The 8,762-nt window shown below is 32.1% G+C and overlaps 1 pseudogene; it reads left to right on the forward strand.

Annotated features, from left to right (window-relative positions):
* Positions 1 to 1,204: 1,204 nt before the first annotated feature.
* On the forward strand, positions 1,205 to 3,240 carry LOC148563565 (protein FAR-RED IMPAIRED RESPONSE 1-like; annotated as a pseudogene).
* Positions 3,241 to 8,762: the final 5,522 nt, after the last annotated feature.

Consider the following 8,762-nt stretch of genomic DNA (forward strand, 5'->3'; position numbering starts at 1 on the left):
CATTGCATGCACCTCAATTCTCTTCTCTTCTCTTTGATTGTGCCAGCCTCACTCCTCACTTTCTTCTCTTCTCTGCGATTTTCTCTGCTTTGCTTCGTGCCGTTTTTGGTTCTTGTTATCTTAGGATTTTGATTATAACTTGTGATTCAATGGAATCCACAAGCTCGAATGATAAGGTTTATGTTTAATTTACTTCATTTGTTAATTTTTTATTCTTGATTTGATTTTAATTTTTTGATTATCCATATTTTATTCCTGATTTGATTTTAATTGTGTTGATTATTTAGTTATGCAAATGCTTTTGATTTGGCTTTTGCTTTGATTTAAGCGACATCACTGATTTAGTAAATTACTATACACCGATCAATATTACTTCTCAAAAAATTTCAGTAGCATAGGCCTGTTAGAAAGAGGAGCATGTCACAAGCTTATGCCAATGGAAGCATTTGCATATACAGAAGTAATTGCCTTTGATACACAAGCTTATTCCATAGGCAAATTCCTAATAGTTATGCTTCTGATATGTGGCTTCATTATGTCATTTAGATCCTTTTACATCATGTACGTTGTGTGATTATATCCTGAAAAATTTTATGTTATAAATTTGTGTAATGAGAAAAATGTTTAGCTTCTGGATTGGAGTCAAATTAGTAGTTTGCATGTTTAAAACTTCTCCATTTGCTTAGATGATGATGCTGATTCTATGAATGTGTTTGAGTTTAGTACTATATTTGACTATTGAGTTTGATTATCATGTTTACCGAGTTTGATTATATTCAGGATCAGTGCTATATTTGACTACTGAGTTTGATTATACATGTTTACTGAGTTTGATTATACTCAGATTCAGTACTTGACTACTAATTTGTCTTGTTCATTCATAGAAAATTGATAGTATTTTTATACCTGATTTGATTTTATTAAATTTTTTATTATCTATGTTTTTAGGTTGTTCCAAACATAGGAATGGCATTCTCCTCTATGAAAGATTATGAAAATTTTTATACCAATTATGCAAAAAGGATTAGTTTTTTCATGAAATATAAGAACTACTAAGTGGGATCAAAATAGACAAATTACATACCAAATCTTGGTATGTTCTAGAGCTGGTTATCGAAGATCAAAAATTGATCCATTAAAGAAGACAAATCCAACTTCCGAGCAAAATTGTAAAGCTAGGATTATTGTGAAAAGGAATAAGAAGATGGAATATGTGTTAACCTTTGTGAATATCCAGCACAACCATGCTATTAGTCCTAGCATGGCAAAGACTCTGAGAAAGAACAGGGAACTAAGTTTGCATGCCAAACGGATAGCTGAGATCAATGATCAAACTGGTGTTACAATAAGAAACACCTATCAAAGCTTAGCAACTGCTGCTGGTGGCTATGATAAATTAACTTTTACTCAAAAAGATCTTCGGAATCATGTAGCAAGAAGTGTCAGAGTCATAGAAGAAGAGGGGGATGCGCAATCATTAATGCAGTATTTTCATAGGATGCAAGAAGAAAACAACTTCTTTTACGAAGTTAAATTGGACGAGCAACATCACATAAAGCATGCTTTTTAGGCTGATGCAAGAAGTCGTGCTGCTTATGAGTACTTTGGCGACGTTGTGAGCTTTGATACGACGTACCTAACAAATAGGTATGACACCACAATTATATATTTCAAGTTAATTATATGCACTTTGGTTTTTGCATGTGTTTGATGTATAGGGATAGGCAGAATAGAATGAATTTGCTGCTGTTGTGCATGATATACTGAGTTTGATTATGTACTCTTGTTTTTGCATATGTTTGATGTATAGATAGGTACAATAGAATGATGTTGCTGCTGCTGTGCATGTTATACTAAGTTTGATTATGTACTCTTGTTTTTGCATATGTTTGATGTATATAGATAAGTTATAGAATGAATTTGATTATAGGTAGAATAGAATTAAACTGAGTTTGATTATGTACTCTTATTTTTATTATATGGTATGATATACTTTTTGGCACATTTGTTGGGGTTAACCACCATGGGCAATCATTGCTACTTGGTTGTGCTCTTCTTTCATGCGAAGAAGAGAATTCCTTTGTTTGGTTATTTGATTGTTGGATACGATGTATGGGTGGCAAGCCGCCTATTGGCATATTGACGGATCAATGCAAAGCTATGCTGAAAGCCATTAAAAAACCATTGCCAATGACACGACATCGATGGTGTATTTGGCATATCACAAAGAAAATTTCAGAAAAACTAGGAGCATGCAAGCAATTTAACGAGATTTGTGCTGATATGACATATATTGTGTGGGATTCTAGGTCTAAGGAAGCATTTGAGAGCTCTTGGACTGATTTTATCAACAGATTCAATTTGCTTGATAATAATTGGTTAGCAGGTATTTTATATGAGTTTGATTATCTTATATCTACTGTTTGATTATTTATCATTTATTAATCAATATGCCTTACAAGTTTGATTATGCCCATTTTATGGTTTTAGGTTTGTACAAAGAATGTGACAGGTGGGTCCCTATTTTTCTTAGCAACGGTTTTTAGGCAGGCATGAGTAGCACTCAAAGGAGTGAAAGCATGCACTCATTTATGAAGGGCTACCTAACCTCAAAGAGCAAATTGCAACAATTTGTAACACAATATGACAACTGTCTTACAAATAAAGCTCAACAAGAATATGAATTGGATGCTGCTAGCTTCAATACCATTATCCCTTGTGCTACTACCTCTGCTATTGAAAAACAGTTTCAAAAGGAATATACTCATGCAAAGTTTAATGAGCTTCAAAAGGAGTTTAGAGCAAAGGCTAATTGGTTTTCAACAAAAGAGCATGAAGAGGGATATGTTGTTACTTACATGGTTATAGAAGAGATTGAGAATGGTGATAAGATGTTTGATGTTACTTATAAGGTATCGTTTGATTCTTCACTTCAGATGTTTCTTGTCAATGCAATCTTTTTGAGTCAAAGAAAATCTTATGCAGGCATAGTCTTTCAGTCCTTGGTCTTGAAATAGTGAAGAAATTACCAAATAAATACATTCTTATCGGTGGAAGAAAACTTTAAAGCGCAAGCACAGTAGCATCAAGTGTAGCCATGATCCAAGTCGTTTAGAGCCCGTAAAGAAACGTTATGATGAGATGTGCAAGCAATTTTACAATATTACTGAAGTAGCCGCTGCATCCGAGGAGCCCACCGAGACCGTACATCATATACTAGACTCGGTTTGGGTTATGTAGGTGGAACCAAAGGCCTCTTCAATGGATAATGTAGATAATCAAAATTCGAAAGAGGTAGATGAAAATGCAAATGATTTAGAGATTAACAACCCCAACAAGTATCACGAAAAGGTCGTAGGCATAAGAAAAGGCTTCAATCTACTGTAGAAAAAATTGTTAAACAAGGAAGTAAGAAGCATACAAAGAACGTGAAAGAGAGATCACAGGCAAGTTCAGTGTTTGATTAATTTTATTATTATTGCTAAAATGCTTTATTATTGCTAAAATGCTTTATTATCACTTTATTGATTGGTATTTTTTTTCAGCCACATGTGGAGTTACCTTCGGAGTTGAGCATTACCTCTAACCAACCATATGACTTTGTATCCTTGTTGAACTTAATGCAACAAAGCCACCATTTGAAAGAATAATAGTTTTATTTTTTTTGTAATAGATTTGTTACATGTTGCAATAGAACTCTTGGATTTTTGTAATAGATTTGTACCTAAAATTATGCATGCTTGAATATTATTGATTAATAGCCATGAGAAAGCGCAAGAAGCAATGATATACTCATACAATAAGCACATCAATGACTTTGCCTTACTTATTTTAGACCAAATAATTAAAGATTTCAAATCGTTGAAAATTGAGAGGTGTGTTTTGAGTGGGACAGAAAAAACAAATGTAGTGTCGGTGTTCTTGAGCAAGGAGCACAAATATAGTAACATCTAACAGGGCTGATTGATATCTGCTGGGTGCTGAGCTTATTGAACATTATAAATGAAAATCACAACTTCCTACTTGAATTTTATTATAATCAAAGTCAGTAGTCAAATATAGTACTGAACTTAAATATAATCAAACTCGATAAACATGTATAATAAAACTCAATAGTCAAATATAGCACCGAACCTGACTATAATCAAACTCAATAAACATTTATAATCAAACTCAGTAATCAAGCACTGAAGCTGAGTATAATCAAACTCAGTAAACATATATAAACAAACTCATTAGTCAAATCTAGCACTAAATCCGAGTATAATCAAACTCAGTGAACATGATAATCAAACTCAAAATTAAAAAAATTGCTAACATGATAGTAAAATTCAATAAAAAATATATACAATCAATTCTTTCCCCCTCGATGTGTCCTTAATTTTCCTCGGACTTTTCTTCTTTCATCTCCAATTATTCTTTCTAAGGTTTTCGTCCCAACATTTGCATATGGACTAATTTGGGAGGCTCCTAGTTTTCTTTGTCTTGGTGCTTTTGCCTCCTTCAGGGTATCCAAAGCTTTCTTTTCTTTTTTCTTTCTTTCTTTTCTATTGGCAATCTTTGTGAATTGATTTTGCTAGCTCCAAAATATTAGTTCGGCAATCATTTTGTGGGCATAGGAGCATTTGCATGATGATATTATTTCTTAATGTTTGGCAATCATCCTGTTATTCAAATTAAATCATACACACCAAAAAAATTCAGCAACCGAATTCAGTAGACAAATATATAATCAAACTCGGTAAACACCTATAATCAAACTTGGTAGTCAAATATAGCACTGAATCTGAATATAATAGATTTGATTTCAATTGCAATGAGAAAGTGACATGTGGCACATTTTGGTTGTAAAATTAGAGATATATAATAGATTGATCATAAATTAGAATAGAACAAAATCTGTCAAATAAAAAAATGAAGAGATACATAATAAAATTTCTTACCACTGGGTCTGAATTCATGCAATATATATCTTTCTTGAATCTTGTTTGTGGTAACTCATTAAGCATGCATGAATAATAGTTAACCACCTTGATACAAGCAAAGCAAATAATTAATAATCAAATAATTTAAGAATAAAATAAATACTTTGTACTAAATAAATACTTTGTACAAACATGTATAATCAAACTCAGAGTATAATCAAAGGAAGCAAGTAATTATTAATTTTTAACATCATGTACGAAAGTGAATGTAGTATACATGAGTGCTGAAAAGTCAAAACAGAGAATGGTGGGAATGCCAAACTAACTAACTTTTCATTCGAACTTGTGTTTGCTCCTCCTTCTTGCTTCTTTTCTCTTTAATTTTGTAGAGTCTTCTTGCCTCAATTCCTTTTCACTTTCTTGCTTTTTCACTTTGGTTGATTCTACAGAATCTTTTTGCCTCAATTCTTTTTTATCCTTCTTAAGGTTGTCTACAACTTTTTTCTTTTCGCTTTGCTCTTTTTTCACTTGTGTAGCCTCTTTCACAACCATTTTCTTTGGTCGAACCTGCCGTTTAGGCACAGGTTGCTCTTCCTTTGACTTAACCAGCCCTTATAACACATACATAATTAGTGAAAATTCATTCATTATGGATAGAAAATGAAATTTTAGAGAGCAGACAATGTTAGTACCGATGAACTTTTCCTTTCTAATGCTATTTGGGCAGAAATGAGTTCCTTTGTCCAATGAGGAAGCCAAGGCGGTTGTGGTTCTTTCTCAAAATCAAAGGGTCCATATTTTTGCTTATGGAAGTATAAAATCTGAATTCAATTAATTAAAGTTATATTATAATCAAACATGCTTTAGATAATTGTCAAAGAAAAAATTAGTTTAAATGAAAAATACCTGAAGCACATATATGCACCCATTCAAACTTGACACCACTCCTTCTTTAAAGTTGTTAACTCCATCAGTAAGGCCATCAACAATGCATCTAACCCAATTGTACTTCATTGGATTATCAACATCAATTACAAATAGAAAAATTTTATCCCGAGTCATTGTTGTATTTATTGGTAACAAAAATGTTATCAACGCATACAACAAGAAAGCTCTCCTAAATCTGGGACCCCCTCTTGGATTTTCTACCATGATTTGTCTCAAAGCATTTGGACTTTTTTTCTTGAACTCTAAAAGTATGGGCTCATGCTCTTTAGTTACCTCCTTGAATGGGTCACCTATTTTAAAGAAAATAATGAGAGTAAACATGATTATAATCAAACTCGGTAAACATGTATAATCAAACTCAGAGTATAATCAAACTCAGTAAACATATATAATCAAATTCAGCAGTCAACATGATAATCAAACTCAGCATAGCATGATATTTTTAATGCAAGCATTGCTTCAATAGCTTCAATATGTAAAAAGTTCGGCAAGCAGGTCATCAGTGATTCAATATATAGTTATACTCCTATACCAATAAAGTGATATTAAAAATCAAATTTAATAGCAACATAATGAAGGATCTTAAAACATGTTATACAACATGTTTGATTTTATACAGTCAATCCTAATTAATAAAATCAAAGGATCTTAAAGAAATTTTAATTATTACCGTATGCACACAATCCCAAGACAATTGCAACTGAATCCCAAGTAACATCTACTTTTCTTATTGGAGTGAGAAGATGAAATTTGGAGGGATTATAGGTATTTGCAAGGGTCAAAATCAAATCATGGTTTAAATTTCCCTTGGGAATACCCAAGAGGGATCCAAAACCCATTGCTCGGACCTCGTTGCGTTGTGCATCATTCAAATAATCAGAACAAAGTGTCGCTAACAAGTTTGGTGCGCATCTCGTGTCAACATAGCACTACATTAATGAAAATACTAATCATATTCAAATAAAATTATAGATATAAAGTAGTAGCGTGCTCAGTTTCAATTCAAATTACCAAGTTGCAATTAGTTAAAATAATAAACATTTTAGTAAGGCAATAATGTAACATCTATATGAATAAAATTATAATCAAACTATGCAGTTTCTATATAGAATGAGAATAGTAGAATACTGAATCTCCCCTTTTTCTTTTTTATTAATTACCATTACTGCATTGACAGGAAAAAAAAGACCAGATCAGAGATTCTATTAGTGACACTGTTTCTTATTAATTACCATTACTAACACTTAATTTTTAGACCATGTTGACTATATATAACAAGAAGGAATGTTGTTTCTTGAATTGCAAAAAATAGGATTTGAAGTGCTGAACAGCAACAAAAAATATTTATTAGACATGAAATGGAGTAAAATGATGTTCAGACAAAATGAAGCATGGGAACAAGACTAAAGAAAAGAGGAGCTTACTTACAGAACCTTCCCTTAGACAGAGTCAGAATGAGATACTAAATATTTAACAAGCATATATCTAAAGGAAGGAACAGGGTGCATACCCAACATGAATGTAGCACAAAATGAAAATTCCATTATCATGAAACGTACAATTATACCCAAGGTGCCACCACTAAACCAACAGTTAAATCTACTTGCTTTCAATTTTTGCTAGAAGAACCTTCAATAATCTAGAGATTTGACACATTCACCCATAAAACTTAGAGATAACTGAAGCACAGCATAACCCAACACGAATGGCAATCATATAAAACACATGCAGTAGAATGAAGAAGCAAATTATGTTATATCCCATTATTAGTTTTTCTTCTTTTGGATTACTTCCCTATCAGCTTCTTTTTTTTTTTCAATTTTTGTATATCATTTTTATCACATATTGCCAAAATTTTTAGCTAATTGATGATGAATTGGTTTCCAACTAAAAGAACCTACAGATTCTTCGTGCTTCTTTATTAATTGCTAAAGTGACAAAATAAAAGATTTGAACTCAACACTACATTCAGTGGCTATTATTTCTGAAATTCAGAGATAATAATCAAACACTAAAATGCAGCATGTGTTAGCGAAAGTGCCATTTGTTTCGTTGTGTAAACTAATATTTAGTAATGCACTCTGCATAATAAAATCAGAGCATGCAAAGACCTTATCAGATGGAAAAAAAATTCAGCATAAAAGATAAAAAAAAATAAAGACAAAATACCTTTCTCCACTCCATCTCCTTTGAAGTTTCTTTGGATACATTTTTTTCTTTTTTTTTTTCTTTGGTGTCCTTGTTTTCTAGTTCTCTTTCTACTCGTTTTGGTGCAGTCTTCTTTCGCATATTTCAAAACTAGTAAATTAAACAACTAAAATCCAATCAAATTCAAAAAGTAAAAAAATTTAAAACTCAATAATCAAATTAAAATCTAAATCATATCACAAAAATTCAGTTATAATCAAACATGATGTAGATATCACATTTGTTTAAGTCTGAAGAAAATGGAGACTTAGAAATTAAGGCATGAATATCCATGCCAAGTTTAAAATATAAAGGATAATGGCATAGTGATTTGGCATGAGGCCAGCAGAAATCATTTCTTTGAATAAAATACAAGCATCGTCAGGCATGCCATTTTGTGCATATCCTGAAATCAAACAAGACCAAGAAACAGAGTTTCTTTGGGGCATTTCAGCAAACAGCTTCCGTACGCAAAACAAATTGCCAATTCTGACATAAATCATAAATGTTGACAAGAGTATTGGACAGGAAAGCATCCAACTATGCTATAATATAGTTTTTAAAAATTGAGCATAATCAAACTCAATTAATAGTCTACTAATAATCAATTGTTAAAATACAAGCATCGTCAGGCATGCCATTTTGTGCATATCCTGAAATCAAACAAGACCAAGAAACAGAGTTCCTTTGGGACATTTCAGC

The sequence above is a fragment of the Arachis ipaensis genome, chromosome B5 (assembly GCF_059453495.1).
Source record: "Arachis ipaensis isolate K30076 ecotype BB chromosome B5, ASM5945349v1, whole genome shotgun sequence".
Lineage (NCBI taxonomy): Eukaryota > Viridiplantae > Streptophyta > Magnoliopsida > Fabales > Fabaceae > Arachis > Arachis ipaensis.